The sequence below is a fragment of the Homarus americanus genome, unplaced genomic scaffold (assembly GCF_018991925.1).
Source record: "Homarus americanus isolate GMGI-L3 unplaced genomic scaffold, GMGI_Hamer_2.0 scaffold13041, whole genome shotgun sequence".
Taxonomy (NCBI): Eukaryota; Metazoa; Arthropoda; class Malacostraca; order Decapoda; family Nephropidae; genus Homarus; species Homarus americanus.
Window position 1 is genome coordinate 355,053 of NW_024749663.1, and position 13,616 is coordinate 368,668.

At 42.9% G+C, this 13,616-nt stretch overlaps 1 protein-coding gene across 2 annotated transcripts in view; it reads right to left on the minus strand.

Moving 5' to 3' along the window:
* The window catches only part of LOC121853714, a 66,936-nt gene that overhangs the window by 43,080 nt on the left and 10,240 nt on the right, over positions 1-13,616 (minus strand). The window contains exon 2 of one of the 2 annotated variants that reach the window (XM_042348053.1): positions 1,279-1,334. The exons of the other annotated variant lie outside the window; for it this stretch is intronic. The gene's annotated coding sequence lies outside the window, so the exon portion shown is untranslated. The remainder of the gene's footprint in view (positions 1-1,278; positions 1,335-13,616) is intronic. 2 annotated transcript variants of the gene reach the window in all.

The following is a 13,616-nucleotide window of genomic DNA, read 5'->3' on the forward strand; positions in this document are numbered from 1 at the left end:
ACTAAGCTTATAAAGACGAAGAATTATTGCAAAAAAAAATGTTGGTCAGAAGAACAAATCAACACTCCAAAAAATAATCCCCAGATTTCACTTTCACACCAACACGACACGACGCCATGATTGAATGAACGCTTTCTATAAATCCCACGGATACGGAGTGAAATGTGGAGGTCGTCGTGTGAGGTGGAGGTCGTCGTGTGAGGTGGAGGTCGTCGTGTGAGGTGGAGGTCGTCGTGTGAGGTGGAGGTCGTCGTGTGAGGTGGAGGTCATCGTGTGAGGTGGAGGTCGTCGTGTGAGGTGGAGGTCGTCGTGTGAGGTGGAAGTCGTCGCGTAAGGTGGAGTTCGCGTGAGGTAAAACGTGTAGAAGAGGAAGGATTTCTTTTATTTTACACGGAAATCGGAGTGGATTTCAAGACTTGGAAAATATAAATCTGGGAGAAGAGGAGATAATGGGAGAGACATGATGTAAATAAGCTTTAGAATTATCACATTGTTTAGTACTGGCTAATGTTAGAGTTTATCTTACGTCATAAATGTTTGTTTTGTAAATATTGGAAAGTTTTATGGATGTTTATTAAGTGAAATGAATTTGCATAATTACGTTCCAAAAGTCGAAAAGAAAAGAAAAGAATTGAAAACATAATATAGGGAAAGGAAAGAAAAAAAATAAGACCTAATTGTATTTCTTGACATGAAAAAACATCCATGGCACCCCGAGGGACCCTCATGTACACTGAGGGACCCCCAAGTACACCGAGGGAACCACATGTACACCGAGGGACCCCCATGTACACCGAGGGACCCCATGTACCCCAAGGGACCCCCAGTGACCCCGAAGGACCCCCAGGGAGGTGTAAATATACAAAAAATCCAATGTTTGAATTTCCCAAAGCTGCAGTTTGTACTCGTGCGTGTGGTGAACTGTAGTGGTGGTGAGGCAGAGTACATTTGATGAACTATGGCTATGTGAGACAGAGTACAGACTTTAATATCATTGTTGTAAAGAAATAACCGAATCGGAAACTTACTGCCAGAATGACTTTTTTTCCAGGATTTTAGTCAGACTTGAATACGACATTAATCTAATTTGTTATTATCGGGATGCTGGTCCGTCGTGAGTAAATCTTCCTCAGTTTGGTTAGGTTAGGTTAGGTTAGGTTGAAGCCCGATAAACATACGCGCCTCATTAACCAAATTTTACCTAAACACACACATACGTAAACAGCATTTTTTTTTTACGGGGATTAGCCCACCCGAGCACAGGTTAGGAACACTTACTTGTCTTTTGTGTTATCCTTATCCCTAGACGGTCAAAGTTATCCTCTTAAAAATCCCTGAAAAAAAAATAAATAAAATTAGAATCATTGTGTATGAAAACAATAAATAAAATTAGAATCATTGTGTAGTGTTGAGAGCCTAGTGACATTTGTGTTGGTACAGCAAAACACTGATACAACATCACAATTCCTTATCACAAATTAAAAAAAATCTCGACAAATAACTGTAAATATGAATAAATACAAATATAATTAAAATGACCTACATCAATACTTTTTTTAAACTGCCTCTCCCAAGACGCATATCAGTGTTTTATCTTACAGTAGATGATAATGATAAGAAAGGGTTTAGTAGGAGAAGAAGCAACACTTATGAATGTATAGAAGGAGTTACAAAGAGAAACACGCAAGGATACAGACAGAAACAAAGAAATAGACAGAAGATAAGCAAAAAGGTGAGCAAATAAATAGACAGACAGACAGACAAAGAGAGAGAGAGAGAGAGAGAGAGAGAGTTGAAGATAAATAGGAGATCAAATTCATAATCATATGTGAAAGGGTGGTGGCGGGTTAGGCTGGCCGACTCGCATGTACTTAGAGGGGGAGAGTTCAAGACTGGGTCCAGTGGTGGTGGATGTATGGTGCCAGGGGATGGGTCCGACTGGTGGCATCGCCGACACATCTGGATTCGGACCTTGAACTTGGGCGGTATACAGCCTAACGTGTCACTGCCGGTATGAGAGGGTGAAGAGGTTGCTATGGTGTGGTGGGCCCTAAGACGAACCACTGGCCTCCACGTGGCAGGGTCTGGTAACTGGGAGTTAATCTCAGGCTAACAGTGGTCGCACATTTTGTTATCAGAGAGAGAGAGAGATGAAAGACACATATACATAACAGTTAAATGTCTATAAGATCTGACCTGTTGTGTCTTTTCTCACGAGTCTTTATTCCTAATTTCCGGAATCATCTTAGTCTGGAATCACTGGTGAGTCAGTTTTCTTTATGACGAGTGACTCACATTCTCAAAAGGGAATCCCATAGTAAACCACGTAATAACGTTAATGACAGTCACCATGCTTATAACTAAAGTATTTAACACTTTATATATAGTAACTCTATTAAAAGAAACTCACGTGAAAGTTAAAAAAACAAAAAATTCATTTCACACATTCCTTTGCATCTTCGAGAGAGTGTAACTTGAGGGAGACGCTTTGTGGTCGTCACTCTTTCCCGACGAGGTTCTTTAGGCGGGAAAGTGTTGGTTGTCTCAAAGCCTAAATGAGGACAAAGGCGGCATTAGGCTCACTTTCAGTCTCCCATGGCTGAGTCACCTTAACCAACCACATTAACTCAGCCTCTCACGCTCTTCACGACGGTTTTTCTATTTCCAAATTGGTTAAGTTTTACAGGTTAGATTCTGGGTTACGTTGAGCTGGTGTAAACAGATAGAACCTTAGAAATTCAGAATGTTTGTTACCAGTTCTCTTAGGTGTTGAGACAGATTGTTCGACTCATAACTAACTATACACTGTGGGATCATTTATCACTCTAACCCACACTGACGTCATGCCTCAAACAACTCCTTGTATATATAGAATGTCGAAAGCAGTAGTTTATTCTCCTCCATAACCTCTAAACACCTTGTGATTTTCTAACCTCAGTCTCTCCATCAATCACAAAGTAAGAGTGAGGTGTAGAAAACTCGTGTTGTCATCAGCGTCCGGGTAACACTAAGGACGTTCGTGTGTCTGGATCGTAACTTTTTGCTCCCTGTAACCTGGACGTGGAAGATGACACTAAGGCGGCAAATGTTGTTACGTCAGCGGAAAGATTCACTAAATAAACGTTCCGAATGATATGCTGATATTTAAAGTTCTACGCCAAAATACGGCGGAGGACATTACATAACCTAGATACTGCTAAGACTCAAGAGCGTTACATGCATTAAAAAAAAAGTTGCCTTAAAATCACGTGAGGGGTAAGAGGAAAAATCAGTTCCGGGCCGGCCAAAATTTTGCGTTACGTCGCCTAAGGTTGCATCGAGGGGCGTGATTTTCTTTCTCTTGTGACGAGGCCAGAGGGAACGGATTCTTTTCGCTACAACAACCAATTTAACGCCTATGTGTTCTCTTTACAGCCAGGCGGAGATGATTCTCTCGCGGGATGTACAAACAGCAATTAAAAAACCGCAGTATAGGAAATCCCCAGCACACACGCCTAATTACGTGGTTTACCCCTCGTGAACATAGTTACAATACAGTACGCTCAAAACACACCCCTGACGCAACAATTGTTTACATTATACGCTCAAAACACAGCTTAGGCTAGTTTAAATTAGGTCATGTTAGATGATGTTAAAATTGGTTAGGTTAGGTTGAAGCTCTTCACGCCCCGGGCCTCATATGTTGGGTGATTTGCTAGGCGCCTCCCCGCCACTGACTAGTCCTGGGACGCTGGGCTTCATCTGTCGAAGTGTAGTTTAGAAGTGGTTTGGAATCATCTGTGTGTGTCTGTGTGTGTAATCTTTCCCTTACAAGTATTTTTATCATTTCACCCTCTGTTTAATCCATATACAATGCCTCCTCCTCCTCCTCCTCCTCCTCCTCCTCCTCCTCCTCCTCCTCCTCCTCCTCCTCCTCCTCCTCTCCCCGAAGACCTCCCACCTCTCCACCTCCTCGACCCCAGGGAAAACCACGATCACCTCAGCTTCCCAAATCCATCACACACGAACATAAAGACACAGACCATCATATATTAACTCTCAAGGCGACAAGAAATATGTTAATAAACCAAAAACAAAAAAAAGCATACATATTACACTTCCTATATATCGTTATGGATACTGAAAGGTTCTAATTATATTGTTATGTTCATTAGATGTTTAAAGGTCATCTTACTTGCTCAACCATGGGGACTATTCTGAAGGTTGTGGTAGAAGGAGCAATTAAAAGACACGGAACATCTCCCAGCACCAAGGACTTGTAGGAACAGGAAGACACTATAAGTTAGACATACATACATACATACATACATACATACATACATACATACAGCACACTAGGAAACATACGTCACCATGTTGTTATTGTGTAACTTTTATGCATCGATAAACAACCTGGGTTTCTCTTCACGCTGCCATGAGGTTGACTGCACATGACTGCCTATTGCTCCTACTTGTCAATATTTACATAAGTCTATTATTTCAGGCAGGTGGAGGTTGCGTGGCGGAGGTGAGCCCTGAACCACCTGTGTCAAGGCTGGTGACTCCTGAACCACCTGTGTCAAGGCTGGTGACTCCTGAACCATCTGTGTAAAGTACAGTGGTGGTAGTGCTACCTGAGTTCACCTGCTACATAACTAAGGTAACTCGTCACTCGGTGTTTGTTATCTACTCGTCCGTCGTCACACAACTTGTTTAGTTCGATCGTCTTTTTTAAGCTGTTTCTTCAACTCTCTTCGTTAGAGTTCGATCATAATATGGTTGTGTAGAAATGACTAACACGATAGCTTAATTTAAATCATGTTAGATTTGTTAGTTTGTTAGTCATTGTTCTAAGTTAATAATCAAATTACCTGTCTAAATCGTTATGTCTCTTGAAAGGTTATTGGTCATAGTTCACTTCTTGTAAGGTGTCCGAAGACGTGATCAGCCACCTTAGTCTGTCTGGCGCACTTTACACACGTCCTCCCTCTGTCTGTTATCTACTGGTCTCTGGTCTACAGGACAGCCCCCCCCCCCTCCCTCGTTGACTCCCCTCTCCTCCCTCGCTGACTCCCCTCTCCTCCCTCGCTGACTCCCCTCCCCTCCCTCATCTCCCCCCACCTCCACCTATTTTCAGTTTTGGGTCATTTAACATAAACATCCCGGATGACATATGTTCCTCCCTCTCACCCCCGCCCACCTCGCGCAGTCCGCCATTACAACAAAATCCAGCCCATAAGAGCCCGCACCGATATATATTTACGTACTACAGCCCTGTAAATGTATTCAACGTATATCATTATGTCTAAATCACATGTAAGTTGTATATTTTCAGCCACCGGCTGCAACTCTATTAATGAACCGTTATTATTATTATTATCACCTCTGACTTGGTCACCCCCCTCTTGGTACATCATCCATTCATTCTCACTGACACCCGCATCATCCACTGCCATCCATCCCATCTCTCTCTCTCTTGCTTCTACACCTCTCTCCTCCCTGTCTTCCTCACGTCATTGTCCCTATCTCCTCCCGCACCATTTCACGCCCCCTGACACCGTGTGCTGGTGGTGGTAGTAGTGGTGACGTGGTAGTGGTGGTGGTGGTGGTAGTGGTGACGCTGTGTGCTGGTGGTGGGTGAGGGAGGGGGGGGGGCGAGGTTGGACACGCGCTGTCTGGCTGGACGCGTCGTTGCGTCACGTTTGGTTTATGTGGTGTGACACTACGGTTTTATGACGTCACATGCTATAGGTGTCGTGACCTCACACCAGGGTATTATAACGTCAAGCCAATTGGTTTGGATATCACATCTGTGTAGTGATGTCACACCGTTATTTGTGACGTCATGATTTTCTTATAAACGTTAAATAGGTTAGGTTAGGTTAACTTAGGTTAGGTTAGGTTAGATGAGATTGGGTTAAATTAGGTTAGGTTGGGTTTCCGTCAAGGTAGGTTAGTCTTCACGTGAAATAAGCCGGGGTGTCTAATCTTCAGGTGGTCCGAGTCGTCCAACAATTACTTGTGTGTCTGGTGTGACGTTGTTTTGACTGTGACTTTCTTTCCTTTCTTTCGTCTTTCCTTCTTTCTTTCATGTCTCTTTCGTCCTTTTTCTCCTTCATTCTTTTCTTCTCCGTTTATTTCTTTATTTCCTTCTTTCCATCCCGTTCTATCTTTTTTTATGTCCATCGTTTTTATATCTCCATTTCTTTTATTTTTCCTTCCGTCTTCTTTTCTCTCTCATTATTTCCTTCCTTCGTTCTTTCCACCACATCTTCCCTATCTTTATTCCCTTCCTTCGTTCTTTTATCATTTTCTCTATCTCTCTCTCCCCTTCTTTCATTTCTCCTTCTTTTCTTTCAATTAATTACACAAGCGCCATCTCTACCTCCCCACACTGATCGCTTTAACATATAAACTACCATACAAGCCATTTCCCTAATATAGAGAGCCAATCAAGATCCTCGTTAAGGTAAACAAAGGTTATCATTGGTCCATTACCTGCATAATATGATTGATCCGCGCCCTACATTACAAGCCCGTATATTGTTGCACTAAGTGGGTCATCATACCATTATCCTCGTTACCTGGGTGTTACCTGGGTGCTACCTGGGTGTTACTTGGGTGTTACTTGGGTTTTACCTGGGAGTTACCTGGGAATTACCTGGGAGACTTATTTAATCCCTTGAGTACGATTATTTAACTCCTTTAGGATGATGAATGAATCCCTTAAGTGCTAGGATAAACCCTTGAGTACAATGAAAGCCCCTTTGCGTACAATGTTTGAGCCTCTAGATTACTATGACTTAATCCCTTATGTATGATGATTTAACCCCTTGAGTACGATGACTTTGCTCTCTGAGTACGATAACAACCCTTTTAGTACATTGACTTAACCCCTTGAGTATGATGACTTAACCCCCTGAGTACAGTAACTAATTTCCTGAGTGCGATGGCTTAACCCTCTAAGGTCAAAATCATCGTATTCAAAGGCTTAAAAATATCGTACTCAAAGGATTGACATCGTACTCGGGAGTTTTAAGTCTTGCATGCTTACTTGATGTCTCCTAGGGCCTTGAAACATCTCCCAGTTTTTCAAGAAGTCTCCCAGGCCCTCAAGATGTCTCCAAGCCCCCCAAGATGTCTCCCAGGTTCTCAAGTTGTCTCCTAGGTCCTAAAGACTAACATAATCCTCTTTAAGAAAACTCACATCTAATCGTCTCACAAGAATTCTTTCCCATTTTATTTTCTTCCGTTTTCTAAATATTTTCAGGGGGTAACTGTCCTCTCATTAACATTCACAACAAAGAACTATAAATCTTTCTCTTTTTAATAGGAAATAAGACAAGTGTGTTTGAGGAGGGCCAGACAGACGCCCTACAGGTTAACGTAAGGATCTGTCAGTGAGGCATAACACCTAACCTCCTCCTCCTCCAGCCTTCACTCAACAAAGACACGGGCGTTCCTCAGCTCAGCTCTACTGCTTAATTTTACGCTCACGGGGGTTACCAGGAAGCAGGTGGTGTGGTGGACGCGGGGCGGTGATGATGCAGACGAGTAGTAGGGTGGTGCAAGTGGGCAGGTGGGTGGGCAATTAGGTATGTTCGTGGTTTAATTGGACAGGTGGATGGTTTAATGGAGTTGGATGGGCAAGTTTAAGGTTGTTGGTTAGGATAGGCTACGATGGGCTAAGGATGGGCGAAGGATGGACTAGGATGTGTTAGGGTCGTGGTCTAGGGTGGGTAATGGATGGACTAGAATGAGATAGGATGTGCTAAGGTTATGAGCTAGGAGAAGCTAAAGACATGAGCTAGGATTGGCAAGGATGTGCTAAAGTCATAAGCTAGAATGGGCCAGGGTGGTAGGCTAGGAAGGACTTCGATGAGCTAGGGATAGGCTAGGATCGTGGGCTAGGATGGGCTATTATGGGCTAGGGTCGTGGGCTAGAGTGGGCTAGGGTCGTCACACCTGGCTAGGCTCACCTGCTTCTCCTTGATTACTCTCACGGCGCTTTTGTGTCTACGCCTCAATGGCTTTATTAAAACAGCTGGTCATTACGGCTTTTTTCTTTACTCTAAATGAACGAGGGAGAGAGAGGGTGAAGGAGGAGATAAAAAGGGTAGAGAGAGAGAGAGAGTGTGTGGACATAAGCAAAGACCATCAGTATAAACCGCCTCGCCTCCCTCACACACACACACACACATCACCTACCTCCCAGTCAGGTCTTTAAGAGAGAAAACCAAATTCAAAAACACAGAGTAGAAACCTGCCAACATCCCCAAGATTCATATTTTTTTTTTCAATGTTTCTTAAGTTTTTCTCTTAAATGGAGCTTCTAGAACAAACGCCATTACGATAGTAGAGTTAGATGTTCACTAGGCTTGGATCTATAAATCGTAGCCTAGTCATATATGGTCTTAAAATCCCTAATAGCTTTAGAAGAAGAAAAAATTAACCATGGTAAGTATGTTTGAGTTTCCTTGGCAAAATTCACATCTCACTGTCTCAATTCAAACACCAACATTCCTGTCTTTTAAGGTACCATGACATTATACTCGGACACGCCAACTCAGCTCTCCTAATATCCACAAAGAAAGTATAGAGTCCGAAAACTGATCTACCGTGAAATGAAGGTAAGTTTTTTTTTGAGTTTTTTTTTTATTTCCCTCGGGTTTTGTTGATAGATTAGTCCCCATGAGCGTTTTGTGTTACTTTCCGCGATAATTTGACAACTTTCCTCAATGGCATTCGATCTCGTGGAAATGAAATTAAGTCTGAAAAACGTATAAAAACAAGAGATAAAGAAGAGACGTGGACCCCCTGACTCCCCGGGTGCTATTGAAGACTGTGTTTAATGCTCTTTTGTTTGTTCTGACTCTCTTGATGGTAACGTAAGTTGTTTTATCATTCCACCTGTAATGACGATCATTCATGTATTCCCTCGTCTATGATTCTCTTTTGTTATCTTGTCTAGAAGTAACCAACACTTTTTTGTCCGAAATTCCCTGCCATAACATAGTGATTTCTTTCTCTTCACGTGAGCTGTTAGTGCAAATCATTCTCACTTTTTTTCTTTGACTTTTGTAAATGATTTTCTGGAAACGTAAATAAGATTATAAGGTTCAGGACTGGAGCTAAGAATTTTTCAGGAGTTGACGGTCATTTACTTTGTCTTTGTAATGTGACATAACAATACGTCCGTTATGTAATACACAAGTTTAATTATTGTTGATTTTTAAAGGTTGACAACTCGTCCCGTCAGAATTTTTTATTGTAGTTTTTGTGACTTAAGATGTAAAGGGTAATATTGGTTGTGTTTTTGTCACAAACTAAATTAAATTGTTGTACAGGAAATAACCGAACTGGTTTATAACGAAACGAAACTTATTTACAAAACTTGAATTAACAGTTCAAGTGGTTTAAGAATGGTCGACATTGTATTATCAAATAGGATAAAAAGAACTGAAACAATATCCTTCGGGCGACACACTTTAAACTTTAACTTGATAGAAACTAACTGTAAAATGGGACATGATAACACGATTAATAACTTGTTCATTTTTAATATAACCAAGGTAATTGAAACAGCGACAATAGAAGAAAAGATAACGTCTGGGTCGCTCTCGGGAAGTAATGGATTACTGGGGTATTATATTTTTTGAGGAAGTAACAGTTAATGATGAACTTTACCTGGGACGATTGAATCCCCTAGTTAGTATCTTACATCCCTTTCTTCCTCACCACCATCCCATCCTCCCTGTTTCTCCAATTACCCTCTTACTAAGACACACACACACACACACACACACACACACACACACACACAAACACACTCACGCTACCTCCCTCACCAACCACCGCAGAGGGTCGATCTGCCTGCTGGGCCACGCTCACCTAAAAACTAGTGTACATTGGTGCTTTACAGAGCGTGGCAGTGACCGTCCGCGTGGGGGAGCTGGGTAAACTAATCTCTCTCTCTCTCTCTAATGTCGTCGCTATCTGGCTATCCCATCGTCTATATGTTACGCTGTTTATAACTTAATACGCTCTTCATTTTTCTTTTATTTCTGATTATTTTCCCGCCATTTTGATTTTGTTAACAAGAGTCAAAAATCCCTCCTTGGTAAACAAAAGTAAGTCCCTCTCCGTTATATAGTGCCAAAATCCCCTCTCTTTCCCTCTCCTCCCCAGCGTCTCTGTTCGTCGTGTTCCCTCTCACTGCAACAACCGAACGCTTACCAAATTTGGAGATGGTACGGTCTGTGTAGATGCTGCTGCTGCCTCACTAAACATGTCAGTGTTGTGTTTACCTCTGCCCGTCTGGTTCACTTCCTTGTTTCTCTCTTATGAGCGTCTGAGTCGGTGGTAATTCTCACTGTCTGATGTTCACCTTACATTGATCTATCTTCTTTTTGTTGTCTTTGAGTTTTAAGTTCGTCTTGCATTTGTTGAATTTTCTTGTTATTATTTTGTTTTGCTACATCTTATTTTAGTTTTGTTTCTATTCATTCTTGTTGGGTGTTCTGTGTCTTACCCTTCCTATATTACCCATAGTTACCTCCTTCCCTGTCTCCTGCGATGTCACCTCCTCCATCATTCTTCTCACTCCATGCCCTGTCGTTCTCTCCCCTCCACCCCCCTCCTCCTCTACATCTTCATCCTTCTCATCATCCTCCTCCTCCACCTCTACATCTTCCTCCTCCGACCAGACGACAATGACCTTACAGTTAACAGCCTCTCCATCAACATATCCCTCCCCCTCTACTATAGCCATCGAGGAACCATTAAGCCGTATACTGTAGTCTGCACGAAGCCCACAGCGAGTATAGCAACTTCAGGTGACACGCCTTCGGGTACATCCTCCAGTACTTGTGATGTTTCCAGGTGCAGTAGGTAACGTCTTTCATGGGCTCCAGTAATGATAAGGTAGTTGTACATCACCCATCTCGTTCTTGAAGTACCGGTCTTGCCTCAGGTGTTGTCGTTCATCCTTTATCTCTGATCCTCACAGTATACGCTCACCGTCATAACCTACTTTGTCTTTCCTTTTAAGTTTATTTTTAGCAGCAACAATAATACAGACAGACTCTTACTGTTATGATAATAGATTCACAAGACGTAACCAGCTGTGATTCATCTCTAAGTGATGACTGTTGCCAGATTCGTGTACTACGTGTGTCTAATTCTGTCTTGTCAAACCTGCATGAAGGTGACAGTCGAGTCGTGTGTGTTTGAGTGTCTGTGTGTGTGTGTGTGTGCGTGTGTGTGTGTGTGTGTGTGTGTGTGTGTGTGTGTGTGCGTGTGTTAGAAAGAAGGGGGGATGCAGGGTTCATGATGATCATGTGTGAGAAAGCACGTACGTGGCGAAGCTTTGTTATCTGTGTAATTTATAAAGTTGGAACTCACTCTGATCATGCCGCACGTGGGTGTCAAACGTGTGTTCATATATGTGGCTCTGTGTGTGTGGGGGGGGGGGTGTGGTAATGTGGGCATGCGTCGAGTGTATAACGAGTGAGTATACTGTATAGGGGACGTATAACGTTCACTTCCAGTACAGTGACGCTCTTGTGCTGTCATTATGGTTGAGTTCACCAATGACGGACCTACGACCTTCAAGGCAGAGAGTGGCGACACACCTCCTCCCGTGTACCAACTAAAGAAAACATACAAGTTACTTCTATCAGGATACTCAAATGAGTGTACTTTACAATGGCGAGATCCACTATTAGCCAAGATAGGTGTAGTGAACCGTGTCTGTGTGGATAAATTCTGACTCCTTGGACTTAAAGTGTTTTGACGAATGTAACGTTTTCCTGTGGCTTTAGAGTTGTGTTCAGTGTTGAGTCTTGTGCTGTGCGGTAGTAAGTCAGGAGTGTGTGGGGGGGGGAGGGGGTGGACAAGGAGGTCACCCACGCCACACAATAAGAGCTACTAACCCCCAACACAGACTTTACTAACAAACGTTATTAAGTGCACGAGACCAGAACAAAAAAGGTAATAACAGAGTCAAAACATAGCGGTGTGTGCATCCACTGGTCCTCCTCCCTCCCTCACTCCATACTCTCAAAAACCTTTCTTCCTCCTTCCTCTCCCTAGTATTAATTACTTTTCGTGTCCATTGGTAGTTTATTTTACTTTTTGTTGAGTTAATAAATAAGTGTGGGTTCATATCCCAGTACCCTCCCTCCCTCCTCCTCCGTCACCCACACAAGTTAAAATGCCAGAGTGAATTAAATCTCACACACATGCACATATTTACGCGACCAAAACCACCAAATGCATACATGAGTTCAGGGCTCATCTCGGCCAGGCTAACGGATTCTCGCGATTACACGAACGCAATTACGCGAACGACGCCTGAGCCGTGGGATGTGTCTTGCCACCTGCCACTCAAAAACTCTCATCAAAATTTCATTCAGCGGAGGCAACCACTTGAAGACTTAGAGATCTTAGTTTTATACGTAACGTGACTGAACTTGATAAGCTGGCGAGAGGAATGTATGGTGAAGTGAGGTAGTATTTTTGTCTACCAGGGCGTGGTGAGACAGAAACAAGGAGTCCGTGACAAGTGACAACCAGCTGCGTGTTCCACTCAATTCACCCTTCTTGAACAATTTAGTGATCCTTTACAAACATCGCGTCGTTGAGGGATAGAAAGGACCACAAAATGACAATCGTTTAATTTTAGCCATTGTGAAGCGATTTAATGAACTTGGAACCTGTTAATGGTTTCTGGTAACGAATAAATGAAATAGTAATAACTTTGTTACTCAGTACAATTACCTTCAGTCCCACCTATCTAACGTTTACCAGATGAAGGATGTTTAGCGGCTAATTACATATCCTAGAAGTCAGTATTCTTGGTATATGTATTAAGTTACATAGTGTGGGGTGTGGTCAACGAACTGCCCACACACCCAACCACCGCGACAGTTGTATGGTCCTCCACCATCTGTGCCCTCCTGAGAGCCAACAACCTCACTGGTCGACCTCTGCCACTTCACACATGTTAGTTCATCATCACACGCAAAGTTAAACAACAGTTACATGACCCGCGAGCACCGTCGACGCCTCGGGATGACCCGCCGCTGGAGGCCAGGTGACGCCCAGCTTCACGATGTGGATGCTCGGAGCTTCCTATGCTTTTTCCCCTCCATCCAAGATTACAAAAAGCGTCGTTACCGCAGGGTCTTAAAGCAGTTTTGACGCCATTTTTGCCATTATTTTTATGTATTAAGTGAACTGTACGAACGAGGGGTATCTAGGGTCAGGCTTGGCTGGTGCCCGGGTCAACAGTGAGGTGTTGTGTTGGGGGTCATCATACTGTGACACGTTCACTCCCTCGGTTACTGTCATTTGATCTCTTATAAAAGTTATGCCCTGGGAGGTGAAGGTCAACTAATGCTTCACCTAGACTATTTTTGTTTCCTTTGTGATTATACATAAGTCTGTCCAGTGCTCGTAGTCTCATCCAAGAAATGTTTCCTAACTGTAGCTGAGTAATGATATGTATATGTATGTCAACACGATACCTTTGACGTAGCACCGAAAAGCCTTAAAACAAAATACATCACCTTCTTGAACCTAACCTAACCTAACCGAATCCCCCCAGGTAGCGTTAGGGTGTTTAATCATTAGGT